Below are 24680 nucleotides of genomic sequence, written 5' to 3' on the forward strand. Positions count from 1 at the left end.
GACATGAGATACCTTTCAATAACACAGTGATTCAAAATAACCTTTCAACAACAGGTCTTACACATCAAGCAGGCAGTTATGCAATTAACAGCAACAGGACTAGCGTGGTCTAGCATGGAGCCAGTGAGTCAGTTCACTTGCCAGTCAGGAAGCACACAGTCACAACCAGAAAGGCTGTCAGGAGAGATGGGCTCTCAGAAATAGCTTAAGTCTTGAGTTCAAGGCTGAATGTTTGGTATTGTTGTGGCAAGGGGAGAATAGTTGTTATAAGGGGTGAATAATGGTATTGTTTGTGACAAAGGGGGTGAATAAGCCAAGGAAGAAACAAAATGCTTTACATGACAACATGATAGCCTGACTCAGAAGAAAAATAAATGAACATGATTGGAGAGAACAAGATTTAGATGTTTGAACATTTAGGTGTTAGCCCCCCAAAAGAGCCAAAGGACAACACAGTATGTAACATGGTGGATGGGGTAGAAATGCCAGGCTATGATCCTGGCTTATATTGTGGACACAGTTCCACCTTGTATCTTCATTCTTTGTCCATGTTCGATAGGTTTTGGCCAGACAGCAGTTTTAGATCCAATAGTAGTTTCAAAGAGTCCAGTGTGTGCTTTCCTGGAAGGTGGGTCATATAATCGTCCTACATCAATATAATAGGAAAAAACAGATGAGAAGTGTTCTTGCGTACAGAAGTACTAGGGTTCTCTCATTCCATTAGTTTCCTCATGATTCTGCATGATTTTATTCCAGATGCAAGGAATTTAGAAGATTAAAGTTTCATTCAATTTATATTGCCTCAAAAATTATGTAATCCCTATGTTCTCAATAATTAATAATTTCAATTAAAATATGATTATTAAATACACACTAATTATCATTACATACTATTAATTAATTATTATTAAATTAGTAACTAATTATTATCATAAATATGATTCTTAAGTACATAATAATCGGAATACAAAAGAACAAATTTGACACCTTTGCTAGATAAAAAAAGCAAAAATGTCTAACTCTAGAGGCTTTGTTTTTTCAAATTAAGGATATATCATTGCTCCTATTGAACAGATTAAGCATAATGAGGCTTATGCTTGTTAACAAAATTGTCTGTGGAACTGTGGCGTTCAGCTCTATCTGGGGATTTTTTTTTCCTGTCAAGGTGATGTGCAGAGGGGTTACAGTTACATAGGTAAGGTAATGAGTACGTTTCTTGTCCAACCTGTTACCCCTTCCCTCAATTTTCTCCTACTTTCTTTCCCTCCCTCCGACTCCTCCCAAGCTGTACCGATTATTGCCAACCTATTGTTTTGTGTATATTGCTGTTGCATTAGTTCTCACTTTGTCCTTTGCCACACCATTCTGTTTTTCTGGAGGATTTATTTTTTATTGCCTTGGTTAAACCCCCCAATACAAGAACTGGATAAACAGCCAACTATTCAGGAATTGTTATTATATGTACTATGAGATATGCTCATTATGCTAATGTTAAATAACGTACCCTAACAGCATAGAAAATTCTAGAACCCCATACACAAGTGTGCTCTGAATACAAAGGTTCCACTCCTTAATTCCTAAGAATAACTATCAACAACTGTTCATATTCTGCAAGCCCTCTAAATTGCTGAAGCTCAGTTTGAACAGATAGACCATATACTCCAATAGGAGGGATAGAATCATGACTGTGTCCAGGTGAGGACGGGGTAATATCTCAGTGTTCTCTTTTCAGATGGAGTCTACTTAACTTCTGAGGAGGCACCAAACAAGACTAATGTGTGAATTCCCATCACTTAGCATTGCATTCTCCCCATTATCACAGGCAAAAGAGTCAGTTTACGGAGAGCAAAAGGCAAACAGTTCAGTGGTTAAGATGATACAGGAGGACATTCAATCAGCTCTCAAATGAGGAACCGCATATATTTCAGTTTTGCAGAGAACAACCTTAGTACTGTGCTCTTAAAGTGGAGCTGTTTCTTTGACACCCTGCTTGGTGGGGGTGTAAATTGGTGCAACACTTCTGCGAATCTGTTGGAAGCATGATTTGAAAGCCTATAAAATGTTCACACATTTTGACCTCATAATTCTAGTTATGTTCTTGGGAAATTTGTCCTTAAAGAAAAATTAGAGACATTTCAATCAATATTTATGTGCAACAGTGTTGATTACATCGATAATTATAATCAGAGGTCATTGTAAACAACCTACACTTACCAAAATTAAACATAAGATGTTGAGAAATTATTAAAAATCATTCATATAAAGTATTGCATGCCATGAAAATTAAAATGCAAAATTGAACTATGATAGTATGTGTACTATAATATAGCGTGATACACTACTATAGAATAATTGTATATGTATGTATATAAGAAATATTACACTGAATGAATATTTATACTATGCAATATATAATACAATCTTAATTCACTTAAAACTATGATAGGAAAATAAAGCAATTAAAAACATTTATAGTTCTTGGTAGTTGAATTTAGTCTTGACCTATTTCCGTTTTGAGTTTTGAATATGAATATTTTCTAAAGCAATCAGAAAAAAATAGTTTTTATAATATGAAAAGTAATAGCAAGTATATGAACAAGTGCCTCAAAATAATAGATTTTTTTAAATTGTGGGAACAGACTAAAACAACAGAATGGTGAATCCCAGATAAGACCTTTCATATGTACCAAATAAGGGTACAATGACCATTAAATTAGAAGGGGCTGCATTTTAAACCAGTGTTAGGAAACCTGTACATCTCCAGGCCAATTAATGAACCTGAACGCTTTCCATACAGTACCCAGGAAAATTAACTTCATGTTGCAATTGATATGTGTTAGTAGATTCATTAAAAAAAACAGTATGGAGATTTCTAGAGAAAGTTAGAATAGACCTTCCATATGATCTAACAATTTCATTGCTGGCATGAATCCATAGAAAATGAAATCAGTGTGTCAAAGAGACATTTTCTCTACCATATTTATTGTGGTTTTACTAATAATTGTCTAGATCTGGAATCAACTTAAACATTCTTCCAGAAGATGAACAGATTTTTAAAATGTGGTATATGTACATTTGACTATCACTCACCCATGATTATGATAAAACTTTGTATTTTAGAGACAACATATAGAGGAAATAGAGGGCATTATAATCTATAACATTAGACAGAAAAGGCAATACCTCATGGTTCCACTCATGTGGAATCTAAAACAGTTGATTCATAGAAATTCAGAGTATCAAAGGCTGAGGAGAGAACAAAGGAGGAGTGAGGAGGAGAGGATGAAGTGCTAGCAATGGGTGGTCAGAATTAATTCTGGTGTTCTGTTGCACACTAATGTGGATTAAACACACAATTATGTGCCATATATCCAAATATAAGATAAGGCTTAAATGTTTTACTCTAAAAAATGAATCTTCTCTCCACAAAGAAATAGTAAAAATTTAAGGTAGTATAAACAATAATTACCGTGAGTGTATCATTATATAATGTATGCGTGAATGGAAATACTATATTGTACCCCACAAATATGTGCAGCCACATGGCAAAGAAAAATAAAGAAAATAAAGACAAAAATAGGTCAGACTTATAGGTAAGAACTAAAACTTCAACAGTGCCAGATGATGAGAACTTTTAAAGACATTGGATTTGCTGTTTTCAGATACAACCAAAAAGAACAAGAACAGAAACGAAAACAAAATGGAAGTGGCTTTGTGGCTCAAAGTGGTAGAGTGTTAGCCTACAAAGCTCAGCGACAGCTCCCAGGCCCTGAGTTCAAACTTCACAACAGACCAACTCCTGCCCCTCCCTCAAAAAAGAATGAACTGATTGTTAAAAGGTTTAACTCGATTTTGAGAACACCAACACAATTAGTGTAGCAACCTGGTATCTACACAGATAGATTAAGTTATCCACATAGTTAATTTTGCAAGGACCATGCAAATAACCCTTTTAGAGCTATAAATAGCTTAATCACTTAATCAGCTATATCATCCCCAGAGAAATTGAAAGGGTGTCTATACTTTGTTGCTTGTTTTGCTTTTGTTTTGTTTTGTTTTTATTACTTTCCCCCCTTCTTCTTTTTTTTTCTTTTCTTACTATTTTCATTTCTATTTTCTCTTCTCTTCCCTGCCTCCTTCTTTCCCTTCCCTTTCCTTCCCTCCTTCCCTCCCTCCCTCCCTCCCTCCCTCCCTTCCTTCCTTCCTTCCTTCCTCCTTTCCTTCCTTCCTTCCTTCCTTCCCTGCCCCCCTCTCCCTCCCTCTCTCTTTTTTCTTTCTTTCTCTTTCTTTCTTTCTCTTTCTTTCTTTCTTTCTTTCTTTCTTTCTTTCTTTCTTTCTTTCTTTCTTTCTTTCTTTCTTTCTTTCTTTCTTTCTCTCTCTCTCTCTCTCTCTCTCTGTCTGTCTGTCTGTCTGTCTGTCTGTCTGTCTGTCTGTCTGTCTGTCTGTCTGTCTGTCTGTCTTCCTTTCTTTCTTTTTTCCTTCCTTCTTGGAGGGCTCTTACTTTATATTTCTAGCTTGCCTCATACTTTTTATGCTGCTAAGTCTGGCCTCAAATTCATAATCTTGCCTCTGCCTTTTAAAATCTGGGATGACATATGTATGCTACCATGCCTGATCTCGTGGAATTGTTTAAACCAATGTTTTTAAAGTGTCCCCTGGAATAGTACCATTAACTCCAGTTGTTAATTCGTTAGAAGTGCAAGTTTTCTATTCAAATTTAAAATTCATTAGTTGAATCACATCAAGATTGGGCAGTCATTTATATTCTAATTTGTTTTCATATGTTTCTCATGAATGCTGATGCTTGAATGTTAGACCTACTGGATTAACCTATCTCTAAATTAGACTAAGAATAGATCACAAATCACATTAGTCAAAAATGTCAACTCTGGTCATTTCCAGTAGCCATATAACTTTCTTCAAGATATTTTAAATGTGAAAGATCTCCATTTTCAATTGTCTTAAAGGTTACATGTTATCACTTGATAAAATCAGGCACTTTCAGGGTGGAATGGATATAGATAATCTATGCCAAGTGAACACTTAGACCTAGCAACAAGAAGTACTTAATCACAGCAAAATAAAATTTTCATTTCATTCTCTTGTGAGTAACCAATTGACTAAAGAAGTGTTCATTTTCCATATTCCAATGATAATAGGTTTTGATCCTCATGTGCTCTTGAACAGTTAAAGAGCAACAAAAGCTGAAGTCTGCATAGTTTTGAAAACTTTCAGTGTCTGTCTACTCCTTGATATAAAGTCACATAAGATCTTCCTTCTGAGAACACATGCCCAATAACCTAAAAGTCTCCCACTAGGTCCCACCTCAATAATTCCACTACCTCTTAATAGTGTCACCACTCTGATCAAAGCTTTACTATACATGAAATCACAGCAGGTCAGAAGTACACCAAGCTCATGCAAAATAAGTGAAAGGCAGGTCTCAAATTGATCCGATGATATTCATAAGCATTATCCACAACAACTAAAAGGTTGAAAACATCAATGCGTCCATCAAAATGGATTATGGATAAAGTTGAAGTGGTACAGACATAAAGCAGGGTGCTAGTAAGTCTAAAAATAAAAGACCTCTTGATACATCAATCCTGTGAATAAACCTTTATGACACCATGTTAATTGAACCAAGCTAGTCATGTAAAGTTCATTTATGGCAATCATCTTGAGAGCTTGAGTACTTAAAAATCACAGAGTTGAATGGATGAAAAAGAATCACAGACTCTGTTGTCAGGGTGTAAGGACAAAGGGAAAATATGTACAGAGTTTAAGCTACATAAGGTCAAGTATTTCTGGAGACCTGATAGGAATATACAAATATTGTTTACATTATAAGACTACTTAATTATGGATATATATCATTTAATAAAACATGTGTAGTGGAAAGTTTTATGATATACATACTTTATTACTCTTTTAGAATGGAAGAGAAATGGATGTTGGGTAGGGATAGTCTATCTGGGGAAACAACCTAAGGGGAAAGACAAGGACATGAATGAGCAGTCTCAGAGAATTTAGAGTTTTCTAGTGAAGAATTGTAAGACAGTATTAAATGAGTGTGTTGTGTTGGCCAAGGGGTCAACGTGCTGGAGTGTAAAGAAGCAGGTGGAGAAAAAAAAGAGATGAAGACAGGTAAAGCATCAAAGTCCAGATTGTCCTACATTGTAGTCATGCAAGGAGCCTGAATTCAATTTTCAGAGTAATGGAAAAATCAATGGAGGATTTGGAGAAAGAAGATGATCTGATCTGATTTAATTTTTCAAAGTCTTGCAGCTGTGAAAAGGGTTTTTATGGAAGCAAGAGCAGAATGGAAGACTCTAGTTAAAAACTATTTCATCATGCAAGGCCAAAGGAAGAGTGCTGTTGGGTGATTTTGGCAAATTACATCCCCTCAGGGGGCCTTAGAGAGTGCAGAAGTGTAATTTTCTTTTAGGGATTCGGGAAGCCAAATTTTTTTTCCATCCAAATAACTATGATTCTATAAAGAAATAGAGAGATTGACAATCATAAAACACCATCAGGATGAAACTTACGGGGAAAAATCCACTTAATTGATTGTCCTGTCTTGTTTCTGCCCCTGGCATACTTGTTTTGTGCAAGATTCATATTTGATCATTTTGATTAGGGAAGAGTTTGGAATTGGCACTCCAAGCAATGTAGTCATTTCTCATCCCCCTCTATTTGACATAAATGCTACATAGTTGGGAAGACTGAGGGCTATAGCAAAGAGGAGAATGAGAGAGAAATTAAGATAGAGTCTCTATAACAACATCAATATGGGCTTTTGCTTTGTTTTTATTTTATCTTTTAGTACGCTCAGTATAAAATTTCTTTTAAAGATACAGCAGTACAAAATTTATCTTTGGGGAAAACCAACTCCAAAGTCGATCTCTGACACTTATGACTAGGTTGCCTTCTCAAAACTTTTAAGTCAAGAAGATTGTGACTTTGACTTTTTCTTTCTAAGGAATTATGCTATTTGAGTTCTCCCTTGAATCTACTGCATTTCAGTTAATACATTTGTAATCACTTGTGTGCCACGCGAAGTGTTTACTTACAGGTTTATAGGCTAATTCTCTCTTCCACATATGACAGAAACAATGCAACTTTTATCCATCTGGGCCTGACTTCCTTTTTTGTAATACATTTTTTCCCCCAAGACTTTCCATTTCTTTACAAATGGTCCAATATCATTCTTTCTGATGGATACGATTCTATTGTGTAAATATACCACATTTTTAAGTACCAGGAAATGGAGCAAGAGGGAGCCAACAATAGAGGGGTAGAAGAATGAAGAGCATAGAGATGGTGAGGAGAATGCAGTCCAGAAATCTATCTATATCTAAATACCTATATATCTCTATCACTATCTATCTATCTATCTATCTACCTATCTATCTATCTATCTATCTATCTATCTATCTATCTATCTATCTATCTATCTATCTATCTATCTATCTATCTACTAAAAATGAAGTAAAATAAGGGAAGGGTTTGGTAGGGAGGGTGGGATGAGAATGTTGAAAAGAGTGACATAGATCAAGACACATTATGTTCATAAACTGCTTTGTTAAATGAAAACACCTTTGTACAACTACTTAATGATAGTCATAATAGTGATGAAATAATAAATATAATTTAGAAAGGGAAAAAATGTTGTGGTTGTTTTGGAATTTAAATCCCAGTTTGAACTGCACTATTGTTCTGTGAATAGAAGAAGTCTTTTCCAGTTTTCCTCTACATGAACATGGACTTGGTTTTGGCACTCTCTGCATAAACAGAGACCCATTCATAAATTCTACATAGACTCTTTGTACATTCCCAAATCCTCTTTAATTTCTATGTTATTTATCATATCTGTATCTATGTCAATGCTGAGTAAATTGTTTATTATATTATCTACAAAATGAGAAGAAAAATGTCTGCCAACTACAGACATAATTACTTTGTCTGATTTTTCTTTCATCTACAGTTTATTGAATTAAAAGAAACTACCTAGCTATACAGAGAGCTAATGAATGCTTTAATGTATATATACAAAATGTTGAAGGTATTTGAATTATTCCTAATACCAGATACATTATTCTTTGGCTTTATAAATTTTGAGTAATTCTCCAAGATTGTCTGAACTTTAGCTTTGTTGCCTAAAAAGGAGTTAATCATGCCTACCTCTCACAGTTAGCCTTTAATGTTGACTTTTGTCCCCAATTTTTCCTCCTCTCCTCTTTCTGTTTGTGGGTAGATTTTTAAAACTGGGTTTCAGTTTGTGCCTATGAGTTATATTCAAAACTATGTCAAGGAGCTTCTCAACATTCAGTAAGGTAAAAACCCAGAAAAATATAATATTTTATATACTATATAATATATATGCACATGTATATTAATATACACATGTGTATGTACATATATAATTATGCATATACATATCAAAATATATCTATATACACATAAACATATGTACACATGTATATTCATATATTCATGCATACATATATATACACATGTATATGTATATGTGTACACATATATATACAAGTATATATACATATAACATACATGTAATACATATATACTATGTAATATGATATATATGTGTTAGACATAATATAATCTTATATGTATTATACCTAAGGCACTCACTAGAAAGATGTTTGATGGAATGTGCATCTGGTGATAATTTGTAATTTTCATTCTGTCATAATTTGGTTTAATCACTATAATTCTAAATTTGGTCAGTTCACTAAATTGGAATTTGTTTCCTTTATCTCTTAATTGCCTTGGAAATCATTGACCCAGTTGAAAAAAATCCTATGTAAAAATGTAAATAAATAAATTAATAAATCACATGTCTGTTATCAGACTACTTGTCATCTCTCTCCTACTATAGATCTCTCTCTCTTCTCTCTTTCTCTCTCTGTTGCTCATTGTCTTGCTTTCACACTCCCTCTCTTTCCTTTCCCTCACTGTCATTCTTCTACCTCTCTCTCATTGTCCCTTTCCTTCTCTTAGAGATCTTTATTGTTTAACTGGCTTGGAATGTTGGCACACCTCTTGCTTACATCAAGCTCTAAGATCCAGTGCACTGCTCCCTAGGCTCCTATGATACTCGGTTGGCTATGAAAATGGTCTCTGTTACAACTGATAGGATGTGTGTTGTTTTTCAAAGCTATTAAGACTTCTTGCAGTGATCAAGTGTGAACAGATATTGCCCTTGTGAGAGTTCAAGAGAGAGAAAAGATTAAATATACAACGTAAGACACATCGCAAAGCCTAGAATGGGGTTTTGGAACTAGAAGTTCATTTGGGTCATTAGCAACACTATGATGTAGTGCAGCCATGAGGAACCGTTGCTCACATGCCAGGTGTTTGGCACTGTGGTTCTTGATTGGTTCCACATTCCATTATCTACTTATGTCAGAATGGCTACACCATGTTTGAAACTTTCCTCCCTCTAGCTGCCTCATTGGAAGAGTGAAGGACAATTTGATTCTGGACATCTTATTAATATACTGTAGAGGATAAAATAGAAAGGTGAATGATTTCTTCTCCTTTTCCTTCTCCTTCTCCTCCTTTTCCTCCTCTTTTTCCTCCCCTCTCTTCCTCCTCCACATTCTTTTTAGTGTTTTATTTTTAAAGGCTTCTCTTAGGAAACAATTTTTCCCCAGGTCTCAAGTTCCAATATTTGAAGCATTTTTGTTGATTTCAACTATATTTGATTTTTGTTGTATTCAAACATTCTCAGCATTCTTCATGCATTTCTCAGAAAGATGATAATTACATACATATTTTTTCAGAGAATATTTTATCTGTTGTAACACTTCCCATCCTCTATTGAGTTAGGCAGAAGGACATGGTTGAATTCTGGGTAATAAAATAAAAGCAATAATTTCAAAATGGGAATTGCAGTAAATCTTCTAAAAATGCTGTGTTTGCATTCATTTGGATTTTATTTTATTTTGTCTTAATTTACATTATTTTGCTATAAAAACTTAGGTATCATTCACTAAAGAGAGAAGAATGTATATTTTATTAGCCTCAACTTTGTTAGTATGCTCCATTATTTTGCAGACAGAGTCAAAAGCTATGCTCAAAATGATTTAAAGATGTTCTTTAATGATTTCAATGAGCTATATCCTTTGACATTACAGTTTAGCAAATAGTATTTTCCAGGGTAATGGTACTGATTACATTATTCTGAATATCTTCAGATGGCCAGCCAAAGTATGAACTGAACATTGTTTTTAAAATTAAGACTTGAAAGTTTTTTTTATTTAGGATGCACAATGGTGAAGTAAGAAAAATACAAAGCTTGGATAAGATGTAAAGGTTATAGCCCGAGGAGCACTAAATTATGTGATATCTTGGGAGATTCGTGTGTTGTTTCTTTCTCCAAAAGAACTAACATAATATATGCCCAGTTAACAGGAGAAAATAATAGTTTAGACAAATTAAATAATGGGCCCTTGTTCTTCACACAGACTTCCTATTTGAGCTGTGGTCCTTCCCCAGCCCCATTTGTTATTACTATCTTTTTTTTCCAGACTTGAACCTCTCCCAGAACCTTGCTCAAAAATAGTTGTCAATATATTTTGGATGATTGCAAAACAAAAGTCAACAATTTTCAATCCTAAAAGACAGAAATGTGGTTACTTACTGATCAATCAGGATAGGAAATATAAGGCATATTTCTCAAACTCTATCCCACTAAACAAGTTCAATTTTGTTCAATTGTTTACATTTTTTTTATCCTTATACAGGTAACACTCTGTGTTTTGCTGTATGGATCTGGAGTGGAGTCAAGAGACATTAACAACTCCGTTCTCTTTCTGTCCCTTTAAGAAGAACTTAGATGAAAATTGAAGGTGAGAAAATTTAACAACTTTTTTTTTTGGTCTTCCCAACATTTGTTGTTTACCATTGCCTCATAGACCAAGATGATGAGGAAAAAATAAGAAACTAAAAATAAACAAGGTCTTCCATTTGCAGGAGTAATGAAGTTACATAAGTCAAAGTGGCAGGTCATATGAACCTTTCTGTGATTCCCTGGGGTTTCTTTCTCATTTCACTGGCTAGTCAGCAGTGAAACAGTAGGATATATATTTTTCAATTAGGTTGCCAATATTTTTTGACCAAACAACCTATTTATAACACTCAGGATCACTCTTCTGTTTGTGAAAATCCCTTGAAGCTGCTGTGTCCCCAAAGTCCCCCAAAGTCTGCCTGGAGATATGAAACCCGTGCCTAAGTAGGGTGGGGAATTCACTGCCCACGTTTCATCTGCCTGTCCATCAAGTTGATACAATACACTCAGATGATTAAAAGCAACACTCACTTGTAGATGCTGCACCTGCTATTGCTAAACCCACAACAAACCTTCATTTTACATGAGATAAAAATCACGGATCATTGCCAAGTGCAGTGGCTCGCACCTGTAATCCTAGCTACTCAGGAGGCTGAGATTTGAGGATCATGGTCCCAAGTCAGTCCTGAAAGGAAAGTCCATAAGATTCTTATCTCCAATTAACCACCAAAAAGATGGAAGTAGAGCTGTGGCTCAAGTAGTAAATCCCTAAGCTTTGAGCAAAAAAAAAAAAAAAAATGCAAAGGGACAGCACCCAAGTCTTGAATTCAGGCCCTAGGATTGACATTAAAAAAGTCAAAGATTATGAGTCTCCTTGGAGTTGAGAGTTTGTGCATCAGAACCAGCCTAATACATGGAAACCCCATGAGATACTTCGATGCATAATAGCATTGCCTTTTCCCAGAGAAGGAAATTGTACTGTTTATTGTTCTTTGCTCTCCCCAAATACTCTTTAACCTCCAGAGACCATAGCTCTCCCCTTGCTTTGGGGAAAAGAATGTGGATTTTGGTGTCTTCATTATTTGAGCTTGAACAGATCCTTTAACTCCCAAACATTATTTTCAACTGATAACTTATCCAAATTGATTGCTTTTAGCAAATTATTAGAGAGAATGCAGTGAATAGTAAGGTGACTTCAAAATGAAATCCCCCAAACACTATGAAAATGTTAGTTACCACTGATATTGAAAGTAGATAGACTTCTATGCTACATTTATAGAAAGAGACTCGAATAGAATTATGAAAGGACACACTCATGAGTTCAAATTTCTTGACAATACCAATAGTTTTATGGGCTTAAGCTACTGGCAGTAAACACTGAATTAGAATGTACTATAAAGGAAAAGGAAAGGAAAAAGATTTTTTTGTAGAAATAGAACTCAGTATTTTCGTTCACTGAAATTTTCTCTGTTAAAATTGTCTCTTCATTTAATAAAAAAATAAAGCCTTTTTATGTTTATTACTTCAAAATTTTGAGGTCTCAGTGGACACAATTACATACCACACTACAGTTATCTGGTGAAACAGAAATGTCTTTGTTCTAACGGATTGCAGCTTATAACAGATCTCCTGTGGAGAATGGAGATATTAAATGCCAATAATCAATTGACCCACATTTTAGACAGACTTCAGAGTAACGGGAACATGTCGAGAGAAAGCAAAATCTAAGAAAGTTCTCAAGAAAGCTTCCTTTTTAATGTGCAGAATAAATTCATAGAAATGCAAAATACAAGTACTTACATGCTGTGGCTATTTAAAAACCTAAACGGAATATCTGGGGAGAAATTTGCTCAGAAGTAATATTCAAAATGCCAGAGTGAAACAGAACAACATGAGGTCATAAGATTTATTTTTAATGACTCCCCTTCCTTCTTTCTGTATCTTAAGTTCTTTTGTTTGTCCCTATATATATTTTTTTATTAGCATTAGGTATTTGTGCAGGAAGATTCACTTGGTCATGGCCCTATGTGCATATATGCACCATTCCTGTCACTCAACTTCATCCCCATCTGCCCCTTCCAAACTAATTTGAAGAAACTCCTTTGTTCTATTTTCACTTAGGTATATAAAATAACTTGGCCATATCATATCTTCATCCTCTCTGTTCACCCCTTTCCCACAGTAACCCTCACAGGACCTATGTAAATCAATCAGTCGATCAGTCCATCTGTCTGTCTGCTTCTCTCTCTCTCTCCATATGTACATATATATGTATATATGTTTTTGTCAATCTATAGATGAACATTGATATTTAATAGATTATTCGAGAGATACATGAATGAATTGAAGTGACTGAAATAAAATCCAGAAAATACTATGCAAATATATGTCTGTCTATACATTGATATAGATAGACATATACACATATAAACATATCTATAGATTGTTTACATATATTTATAGATAGAAGAGATAGATAGATAGATAGATAGATAGATAGATAGATAGATAGATAGATAGATTCACAAATGGAGTTCATGGCCATACCTTTCACTACTACTACTACTACTACCACTTGTGGTACTACTACTACTACATACCTATTATTATTATTGTTATTATTATTACTATTATTTTGAGATATAATGTGACTGTGTAACTCCATCTAGGGTCAAATGTACTATTCTCCTTCCTTACCTCTTAAGTGCTATGAATACAGGCATGTATCAGAACACCAATCTTCTTCCCCTTAATATAATGGATTTAACAACAAAAACACAAATTACCCACAAAGTCTCTAAATACCTGCTGAATTGTTCACCTGTTACTCCAAATCAACTTTCTTGGTACTTCAATATCACTTCTTCAACTTGAGCTCCTTTGTTCTTAACTTTCTTTCTTTCTTTCTTTCTTTTTTTCTTTCTTTCTTTCTTTCTTTCTTTTGGGAACTTTTTAATTAGCAATGATAGTTGTGTGTGTATGTATGTATATACATATATATATATACATATATTATATGAGGTACAAAAGTACATGTGTACAATATAGTGGGATCCAAGAGCAATAATTAGCATATCAGTAGCAGAATTATCTTACTTGCATAGTTAATAAAACATGTATGCGGTGAGAAAGATCAAATGAGCAAGGGAATGTAGGGTGAAGGTGTTAGAAAAGGTTGTCAGAGCAAACTTCTGTGGAGAAGTGAAATGCACTCTGCATTCTAGATGATCAAAGAGAACCAGTCAAGTGGATTCATTCTGGGGGAAAAAATTCAGTCAACCGTAGGACTACATGTGCTTTATGGAAAGTCAACTGGGAATGTTCGAAGAATCCACATGGCTGGAATATTGTTTTAAAAGCCAACAATGCAGGATAGGAAGTTGGCATGCACAAGGTAATCTTTTATGCATTATTCCACATTATAAATCCAGATTCATGCCAAGTGCAAAAGTAAATCCCTAGAGGCTTTTAAGGAGGTAAAACAATTTGTTTTTAGCTTTTTATATATAAAAAAACTCTGAATACTCAGAGATTGCTTGAAAAGGAGGGAGAAACAGATTGGATGAGATGATTGGTGAACAGATTGGTGAATGACACGAAAGAAGTGAGTTATAATTAAAGTTTAAATATATTTTACAAGTATTATACTCTGTGCTAAAGCATTGAATATAGATAGGTACACTTTAGTACCTCCCTGGTATAACTTGATATTCAGTTTTGAGGAGATGCTGATGGAGAACAAATAAACCAGAAGTGTGAAGAGAGACTTCACTAAATAGTCTCATGACAGTTAGGATCTACATCCACAGATGCAAAGATGAGTGGAGTTGAGGACATGTCCTTGCCTTACTTTTATCTTGCCAATGTGGGTTAAAAGTAACTCTGGCTAGGTACTGTTGGCTCAAGCTTGTAATCCCAACTACTAAGGAAGCTGAGATGTGAAGATCATGGTTTGAAGACAGCTCAGGCAGGAAAGTCCATGAGACTCTGATCTCCAAATAATTACTGAAAATGAGGCAAGTAGAACTGTTGAGTGCACAAGCTCAGAGATAGCACTCAGGCCCCAAGTTCAAGCCCCAGGACTGGCACAAGATAACTAAGCAAATAAATAAATAAATAAATATGTCCGCTCATTCCTCAGATCTTCAAAACATGTCAGATCTCTGGCAGTACTGATGAATCATTCGTATATATCAACTGTTAATGTCTTGTTGAAAAAAATAATTCAGAACAAAATGTATCTTGTATTAACAATCTCATAGTGAATTGATTATAAGTGGCATAAGACTGTCAAGTTGGAGTAATACTTCTATGACAAATTTTGGCTTCTTGGGAAATCACAATTTGAAATATCCATCACACATGTGATCCATATGAGGGAAAGACACAGAGATGATTAGAGGAAAATAGTTTTAAGTGGTGTGGCAGCGGCATAATATAAGTGGATGATTAAAAGCAGAGCTCTTAATGTTAATCAGAATCATGATGAGATGTATCTTCAAGCTTTGTGACCCTGTGGCAAGTTACTCAATCTTTCCTAATTTGTTTTCATATTTGTAATTTTTTTTTAAAAAATGATGCCTGCACTATAAGCTTATAATGAGGACTAAATTGGACAATTCTGAATAAATTTATATGCAACCGTTCAATACATCTCAGCCTTGTTACTATAGTCATCATAGAAGTAATGAGCTAAGATATAAAACAACCTGGGATGGTTAGGCGAAGGAATCAAGCAAAAATACCTGGCCTGACCATTATTTTCTCCACTGTATCTCATGATTGTTATTCCCACTTAAAAGACTAAAGAACAGCAACTTCTGGATTAAGTCTCAAATGTCTTAAAAACAATTATCTTCAAATGGTTGTACATAGGAATTTCAATTTCATATATCTATTCATACATATAATATGTCTCTATGTCTTGGTGAGTGTCATCTCTCCATTGCTCTCCTCCATCCTCCCTTCTGCCCCATCTCTAACCACCATCTTCTCACGCTTTATGCTCCCATTTTCATGATTTTTTTTTTTGTCAGTCATGCGGCTTGAACTCTGGGCTTGGGTGCTGTCCCTCAGCTCTTCAGCTCAAGGCTAACGCTCTACCACTTGAGCACAGTGCCACTTCTGGTTTTCTGAGTGTTTATTGGAGATAAGAGTTTCACGGACTTTCTTGCCTGGGCTGGCTTTGAACCGTGATCCTCCCATCTCAGCCTCCTGAGTAGCTAGGATTATAGGTGTGAGCCACCAGTTCCCGGCTCCATTTTCATGAATTTATGTCAAGTCTTACGACTGTAATTGCCTACCACTCCTCTCTAGTTATTTTGATCATATAACATATAGTCCTGTATAATTCTCATTGTTTCATATTTTGTCTAAAAACAATGCACGCATTGTCATTTCAATACTTTCCAATTTTTTCCCAATTTTGGTCCTTATTACAATATATCTCTAAAAAATGATTGTTATCCTTTTAGCTTCCTTTCTTAATTTTAAACACCTTGTACAATGTTTGTATCTTCAGTACTTAGCAGAGTATCTGAAACATAATAGTTGGCCAATGATGGAATGATGGTTGAAGTACACTATTCCAAAGCTTTAGGTTAGACGTGGCTGATCATAGCACTCCTCTCTTCCCTACTTCCACTGTTGCTTTTCTGTTTTCTGTGGGCTTTGGCTTGAAGACTAGATGGGCTAAATGTGCATGGCAGTTACAAAGCCCTTTAGGTCTAATCTCCCCAAACCTTTTCCAAATCATCATCTTTGGCTTTGGTTAAATTATTTCTTTACACCTCTGGGTCCTCTATACTTCTGCAACTCACTGAAAGTTTCAATTCCCTTAAGGACTTAAAATACATCTTAAGATGATCTAGTGAGGGGGTAGAGGTTATGTTCCTATAGATTTAGTATTGTCATGTAGATGTTTCATCAAAGCATAGGAGTTCAATTTCTGTTTACAATAGGGCGGATTGGTTGTCCAGATTTTGGTGACTTTTTAACAGTTCATTCTGGCTTCCATGGTTTATGTGTTCTTTATTATTTATTTTTACATCCCTCCCTCCCCTGAGCCACCAATTTACTCTCTTTTAGGTGGCAGGAATGAAGGACTATGATATATGATATTTATGATATTTGTTCCCAGATTCCTTCTCTCCCATACACACACACACACACACACACACACACACACACACACACACACACACACACACACACACACACACACACACACACACACACACACATATCAAAGCAAAACAACATAGCTGTCTCTGAAACCCATTTAGATCTAATCCTCACATTTTATAGGACAGGAAATTGAGGTTCCAAGAGGGAAATTGACTTTTTGTAAGGCCAAATAAGAAATCAGAAATGGTATTCACTGAAATCCAAAGACTGACTAAGCAAATTAGGCCCCTGATGCAGCATGAGCAAGATAACTATCAGGAATCCTGTCACCTTTTGGCTTGGCTTTGCCTTCAGCTGAATTAATAGAAAAATATCTCAATTAAAACAAGTGTGCAAATATTACGCTCTCAGTAAATATTTATTATGTTATTTTCAAAAGGAAATACTGCTTGAAAACAAGTTTGCTGCAAGTACTTACCCTCTATCGTTAATGAATAAGAATCCCAATTGTCATAAAAAAATATTATTGTTGGTCGGGCACTGCGACAAAAAAGCAAACCTACAGAAAACTATTGTTCTAAGAAAATATTAATTTGCCTTTATGCTTCTTCCTCTCTCCATTAAAAGGTTAAAGAAAGGAAAAGTCTAGCCAGTATCCTCATAATTTTCATTTTCCTATATTCTTCTCTATATATAAACACGTATATCTATATATGTGTATTTTTATTGAAATTTAAGTCAAACTGAAATATATTATAATGTAAAAATAAGAAATGCTGTTTATCAGTTTTTATTATTGCCAAAGATCAGGTAGATTGTTGAATATTTTATAAATCAATCTGATATAGCCTTAGAGATGCTATCTCAGATATTATATTCATATATTGACCTTCCATCTTCATAGGGGCCTGGATCTGAGGATTTAACTGGGCAAAGATGGAAAATATTAAGACACAATTATACTGAGCATACACAATGTTAGTAAATGTCTCTTCCTTCCATCCTTCCTTCCATACAAATATTTGTGCAGCATTTATATTACATTAGATGTTATACATAATCTGGAGACAATTTAAAATACAAAAAATACATATATAATGTATAGAAAATAATGTCATTTTATATATGAGAGTCGAGCATTTGTAGATTTGATATTCATGGGGAGTGTTGCTTCAGCTGATAATCAATGGACACCAAGTGATAACTGTGCTTAACTTCAAATTCAATAATGTACAAAAAATAGGAATACTGAACTTCAGATAATTCAGGAAATATACCAAATACTTAGTGAGCTAACTAAAAGGGGCTTAGACCGATTTCTGTGTTTTTTTTTTAATTTTTGAGTTTTGAACATTCATGAAATACCAGATTGTTTTCCCCATCTAAACAATCATCTCCCTCCATTTCTCTTCCCAAATACATGAATTCCTAGCAATGCGTATAGTCTACCCAGGATGGGCAGACAGTGTGGGTATAAGAAGGATGTTGCTCTTTAAACTGAGGTTTGAGGAGAAATGAGCTTGGGATTTTGCTGATTAAAGTCTCCCACCTCTCCCCTCCCACTGTTATCAGGGCAGGACTCTTAATTTCATCTTGCTTCATTTCATCGTGCTTCAAAATGCCACCTTTTCTTTCCTGTTCTTTTTCTTTTCTTTCCCCTTCTTCACTTTTCTTTCTTTTCTTTTTGCCATAAGAGCCCACATGGTCTTGTCTGATTTTTCCTTGTTCTTCCATTGACCAGAGTAGAGAAGATGAATGGGTTTTTATATGATCTAAAATGCCCCTGTTTAAGAGCTGACGTTCTTTAAGAAACGGAGCACCTGGTTCATAGTCATCAACATTTTCTTGCCCATTACACTGAGAGGCTAAGCAGGATGGGTGCTATTATGAAGGTTGTAAAGCTGGTTTGTGCAAGCTGTTTATTAAAGATGTAAAGTGGAATACCGATGAGATTTTTTTTTATTTCCAGATGTTTGCTCGAGTCTCTGTAATGCCATAGGTAATATTTGGTGTAATAACATAGACAAATGTTCTGATTTGCCCAGAAGTGAGGCTGAGGGCATTCCCACAACAGAGCACATTGAACACAATGCTGGAGAAGACCAAGATCACGATGGACAAATTGCTCATTCAAATAAAAAAAAATTACTCCATATTTTTTCTCCATTTACTGTGATCTCAGAATTACTGAATCTATATATTCCTAGATCCTATATGGGTCTGATTACTCTGCACAAGGCTATTCTAAATATCTGTGGAAGTGGCACTCCAAGCTGACTTCCCTTCATTTGGAAGGAATGTAATTGTAATTCACTAATTCTCCTCTTATCAGCATGATTAGATATGCTGGGAAAAGTAGTTTTAGTCTTTTTTAAAATATATATATATTTATTGTAAAGATACTGTACAAGGAGGTTACAGTTACGTAAGGTAATGTATACATTTCCTATCAAGCATTGTTACTTCCTCCTTTGTTTTTCTCCTACTATCCTTTCCCTCTCCTCCTCCCCAACTCCTTCTCCCCCCCCCCCCCACCAAAGCTGGAAAGTTTGTTTACAACATAGTGTCTTGTACATCTCATTGTTACAATGGGTCAACATGTATCTTTGTTTCAGCATTTTGTTATTTCCCTTCCCCTCCTCAAATTAGAAAAATGTACATACATCTTATATATAGTTTTATTCTTATATCCAAGGTTTCAAATAAATTTTAAAAGACTCTCTGAATAATGCATATTATTGTTATACATTATTGTAAAGATATTGTACAGAGGGGTTACAGTTACATGAGTAAGGTAATGAGTACATTTCCTATCAAGCATTGTTACTCCCTCCTTTGTTTTCCCCCACCATCCCTCTCTCCCCACCTCCCCAACATCTCCTTCTCCCCAAGCTGTAAAGTTCGTTTTCAACACAGTGTCTTGTACATCTCATTGTTACAATGGGTCAACCTGTATCCTTGTTTCAACATTTTGTTATTTTCCTTCTCCTCCTCAAATTAGAAAAATGTATATACAAGATGAAGGACACCAGAATCAAATACAGTGAAAACAGGGGTTATACCTTGGGGGAAGAAAATACAAAAGAAACAAAAAAATCGCATAGTACATTAAAAACAACATCAACAAAGATAAAATCCTCTCTGTCTTGGGGTTCACTTTCACTTAGCATCATCTTGTATGGTCATATATACATAGCTTTTGACCTTTTCTGCTTGTCTGGTAAGATTATCCTAGTTATATACTAGTTATTCCAAATAATGGAAATCATGTCATATTCTAAAGCATGTGGAATAGTTGCAAAACTTTTAGAAGAAAATGTCATAGGAAACTACAGCTAAAACCCTAAATTATATAAGGACGTAGCATTGGCATCTTGATCCTTGTATCGACATGCATCAGTGTAGAAAGTGAATGTCTTGACAGATCAAAATTTAGGGAGATCCGGGAGCCTGTGGCTCATGCCTGTAATCCTAGCTACACAGGAGGCTGAGATCTGAGGATCACACTTTAAAGCCAGCCCAGGCAGGAAAGTCCGTGAGACTCTTATCTCCAATAAACCACTAGAAAACTGGAAGTGGAGCTGTGGCTCAAGCTGTAGAGTGCTTGCCTTGAGTTGAAGAACTCAGGGACAGTGCCCAGGCCCAGAGTTCAACCCCATGACTGACAAAAAAATTTAGGGAGTCCCAGGTTGATAAAGACCTTGTGGATGCATAGTACAATGGAATAATGACAGAGATTATACAGTATTATTTTTATAGAGCCCTGATTTTCCATTTTCAAGTCACAGTTTTCTCAGCTTTCTCTCTTCTGTACCATTAAATTGTCAAGAAGCAACTTCTCCTTAATATATTTGTGACACTTCGCAAATTTGTAGTTGTGTTTCTATTGTATATACAGAGAAACATCAGATACCCTTGTTTTCTCTTTTCCCTTATTCAGTGTTCCAGTTACATACACAAAAGAGACACACGTACACACGCACCCCCACAAACTCACACTCACTCATGCACACAATATCTGGTATGTATTCCATACCTAAAACATGAAGTTATGTCATGTCAGTTGCAGATGCTATAATTCAGGGAAATACATGTTGAGGGACAACCACTTTACAACATGAAATCTGCCTTAGGGCATTAAATCATCAGTTGCCATGTAGGATGCTGATTGAAAAGGGAAGGAAAACCAGAGCAGATTAAAGATAAGAAAGCAGATGGATCTTGTTATGCAGTACCAACTGTTTCAATTAGTGTAGCTTATTTTCATCAGTGTCCACTGATATGTGATTAAACAAAGAAAATCTATTTGTACATGATCCATACATATGCACATATACAGAGTGACATCTTCTTCAACCTTAAGGAGGAGATCCTTCATATGTGGATGAATCCTGAGCACGTTCTACTTCATGAACCAATCCACTCATAGAAGGAGAAGGCAGCATAGATAAATACAGTTAGTATAGAAGAGCAATCACAGTTACTATTAGTGTATATACAGTTTCAAGTAAATAAGATGAAAAGTTCAGGAGAGGTACAGTACAGCAGAGAATTGATAGTTAACCATACCGTGTTGTGCACTTAAAAATGTATGATCAAGACATACCTTATGCTAAGTAATTGAAGTACAGTAAAACAATAGTAAAAAATAAACTTAAGGGAAGGAACTTTTTGACACTGTGAGAAGGAAGGAATAGAAGAGGGGAGAAAAGAAGGAAGAGAATAAGAAAGAGAAAAGAAAGGAAGGAAAAAGAGAAGGCAGAGAGGGAGAAAGAAGAAAAAGAATAAAAGAAGGAAAGAAAGAAGAGGATGGAGGAAGAGAAAGAAGCATAGAAAAGTGTCAAAACATAGAAAATTAGAAAAAGAAGTTGGAAAGGGATAGAAGGTATTGGGAAAGAGGGTTGGGTTGTATACAACAAATAACTAGAAGAGTATCCTAAATATACTCCCCATAAAAAGATAAATATTTGGGTGATAGAATCATAATTACTCAGATTTGATATTCTTAATATTTATACAGTTATTCGATCTTCACATTGTTTTCCATAAGTATTTATAATTATATATTTATACTGTATATTTATATATTCATAATATATTAAAATGTATGTAAATATATAATATAGCATAACAGATTTATATATTATAATTTATATAGTTAGACTATATGTAACATATAACAACATATAATGTATATATTAGATAAATATGTTATATATTTATTATATAACATAAAATATATGAATATATTATATACAAAATATAAATACTATATAAACAAAATAGAAAAATACATAATATGAATATATAGAAATGTAAATTTACTTTATATATGTAACTATGTAAGAAAATACATGAATTATAATACATAAATATATTTTAACCTGTCAGTTAAAAATTTTTAAAAATTAAAAAAAATGAAAGAAACTGAAACTTGGAAAATGTACACTAAAATAACTTTCTGGTTTTTTTTTTTTTTTTTTTTTTTTTTTATCAGTTATGGGGCCTGAACTCAAGGCTAGTGTTCTACCACTTGAACCACAGCGCCACTTCTGGCCTTTTCTGCTTATGTGGTACTGAGGAATTGAACCTAGGGCCTTTATGCAGCCAAGGCAAGCACTCTACCACTGAGCTACCTTCCCAGCCCCAAAATAACTTTCAAATATATTGAAACCCCTTATCTCCAACCTCTGCCTTCCAAGTATTTTATCCATTGATTAGCTCCTCAGTTTCCCCAGGTAAATCCCAATACTGCAGCTAAAGAATGTGGGACCATGAAAAATCATTCAATTATTTTATCTTAGTGCCTTAAACTTTTCTTCATATATTTTCCTTCATGGAACTTGGATTCCAATCCTATTGCAAATGATCAACATTGTGGGAAAAAGATAGAGTAAGATACAATTTCCATGCATAAAATACATTATTTCTGCTAAGACATGAGCTTCAATATATTGTTTTCAAAAATTAATAGTAAGCTGGGTGTGGCAGTACATAGCTGTAATCTGAACACATAGGAGGCAGAGGCAGGAAGGTCAGGAGTTTGGGGACCAGCCAGAGGTACATGGTTGGTTTTAAAATCTAAACAAAGTGTTAATATCAAGGTTAATAAGAATATCTTAAAATACTTGACATTTTAAGGTAATTCTATTCTTGCTAATTTATAAATTGGACAAAAATATATTGTCTTTGAGGATTTTCTGATTTTTTGTTTTTATACCTGACCAGGGACATGAACTCAGGGTCTGGGTTTTTTTTTTTTTTTTAAGGCTAGCACTCTAGCACTTGAGCCACAGCTCTACTTTGGGCTTTTTTTGTTAGTCAATTGGAGGTAAGAGTGTTAAGGTCTGTCTTGTTCAGGGTTGGCTTTGAACCATGGTCTTTACATTTTAGCTTCCTGTGTAGCTAGGATTATATGCTGAGCCACAGGTACTAAGGCACCAAGTCCTACTTGTATTTCCTTATGTTTATTGTTCTAAGCCCGAAAGTAGTTCTGTTGTCAATAAGACATTAATAAATTCATGTCAAAGAAAGTTCACATATCTAAAGTATAATATTCAAAAGTACACAGGTCATAAGAAAACTCTCTGTAGTTTCTGCCTCTCTGCCCTGGCGTGGCCCTCTCCGTCTTTCATTCCCCACGTTGCCTTATTCTTCAAAAACTCATATGAAATGTCATAGGGTTTTGTTTTGTTTTTTTCGGTTGTGGGGCTTGAACTCTGGGCCTGGGTGCTGTCCTTCAACTCTGCAGCTCAAGGCGAGTGCTCTACCACTTGAGCCACAGCACCACTTCCGGTTTTCTAAGTGTTTATTGGAGATAAGAGTTTCAGGGACTTTCCTTCCCGGGTTACAACTTCCTGAGTAGCTAGGATTATAGGTGTGAGCCACCAGCGCCCTGCTTGAAATGTCATAGTTCTTAAAGGCATTCTCTGTTTTACCTCATGACTGAAATTCCATTGCTCCTCATTCATCATGGTCAGTTGGGCATGTGACTCCCTTTCTCTACAAGTTGCTAAGTGATGGACACAGATAACACAGATAACACAGATAACACAGTCTCTCTCTCTCTCTTTCTCTCTCTCTCTCTGAGGGTATCACTGTACCTTAACAAAAATAATCTTCAACTACCTGTTGAAAAAGAATCACAAACCAAGAGCTATTGATGAAATAGGTGAAACTATTATTATATGGGACTAATTAATTAAATTTACTATGGATATTACCAGTTCAACAAGTAAGAAAATCGATCACACAAAAGTCATGAAACATAACACTAGGCACAAATGAGGATATTCTAAATTATATTCTCAGGTATTAATGGTATCCTATGCTAACTGCTACAAAATGTTCTGGAATTTGGTTAGATTTATGGAGTTAGAAAAAAATGAATAATGCATATTGACCCTGTAATTCTGATTTGCTATCGAAAATGTACTGAGTACTCAGTATATATAATAGTAATTATCGTATCAAAAAGTCTTGTGGAAAAAGCAATAAACAAGATTTCCCTGAGACCTTATGGTCAATTTTAACTATATAGAAAGGTGTGTGGTCATGAAAACAATAATAATAGATACCGTAGAGAAAACTGAAATATTATTCAGTAAGGAAATAAATGGAGCAAAGGTAGCATTAAATAAATCAGAATTTAGAAATATACCTATGAAATTACAATAGAAAAATTGGAAAAATAGAAACAGATATATTTTATAAAGAAATTGTACAAATCATTATTTTC

The sequence above is a fragment of the Dipodomys merriami genome, unplaced genomic scaffold (assembly GCF_024711535.1).
Source record: "Dipodomys merriami isolate MVZ:Mamm:240054 unplaced genomic scaffold, mDipMer1.0.p SCAF_41, whole genome shotgun sequence".
In the NCBI taxonomy this organism is placed as follows: Eukaryota; Metazoa; Chordata; class Mammalia; order Rodentia; family Heteromyidae; genus Dipodomys; species Dipodomys merriami.